The sequence below is a fragment of the Acanthisitta chloris genome, unplaced genomic scaffold (genome assembly GCF_000695815.1).
Source record: "Acanthisitta chloris isolate BGI_N310 unplaced genomic scaffold, ASM69581v1 scaffold30506, whole genome shotgun sequence".
Classification (NCBI taxonomy): domain Eukaryota; kingdom Metazoa; phylum Chordata; class Aves; order Passeriformes; family Acanthisittidae; genus Acanthisitta; species Acanthisitta chloris.
Window position 1 is genome coordinate 10,285 of NW_008679327.1, and position 654 is coordinate 10,938.

Genomic DNA, 654 nt, shown 5'->3' on the forward strand with positions numbered 1-654 from the left:
CAAGTGAAGCTGCATTCCAGGATGGCAACTGAGACTTGGCTTTCCTCAGTTTGAGACAGACCTTTTAACCTCTCCAGTTTTTTAAACTTCACTTTGCAGTGTATTGATCAGGACCATCTCAGTAGTTCCCTGAGTGCTTGAGTCATTTATGTATGCTAGTTTGGATAATTAATGCCTTTTGGGGAAGTGCTTGTATTTCCAAATAATTTCTTATTTTTCTACTTCTTTATTGAAACTGTAATTTTGTAATATATTAAAAAAATATACCAAAAAATGTGGTTTGACTCCTTCTTTCTGGCTTTAGCATTTATTTTCTTGTAGTAAGGCTTACTGTGGGTTCTCCTGGTGTACGAGAAGTCCTTAATTGTACTGGGGGAAGGATTGTCCTTTTGGTTTGTCAACCAGGGGGAGGAAAATAGAGCCATAAATCCAGGAGCTGCTGGAAATACATTTGTCACCCTGAGGCAGCCTCCTTTTGTCTCTCTGCCAAAGTGAACCAAAGAGAGGTAGGTTTGCTACTGTAGAAGGAAAATATTTCTTCCAAGGTGGGGAGGACTTGAAATTAAGCAATAATGACATTATTCCAGGTCTGTGCCTCATATCAGACAGGAAATAGGTAATTTTGTAACAAAATGACAGCATGTGGATAAAAAT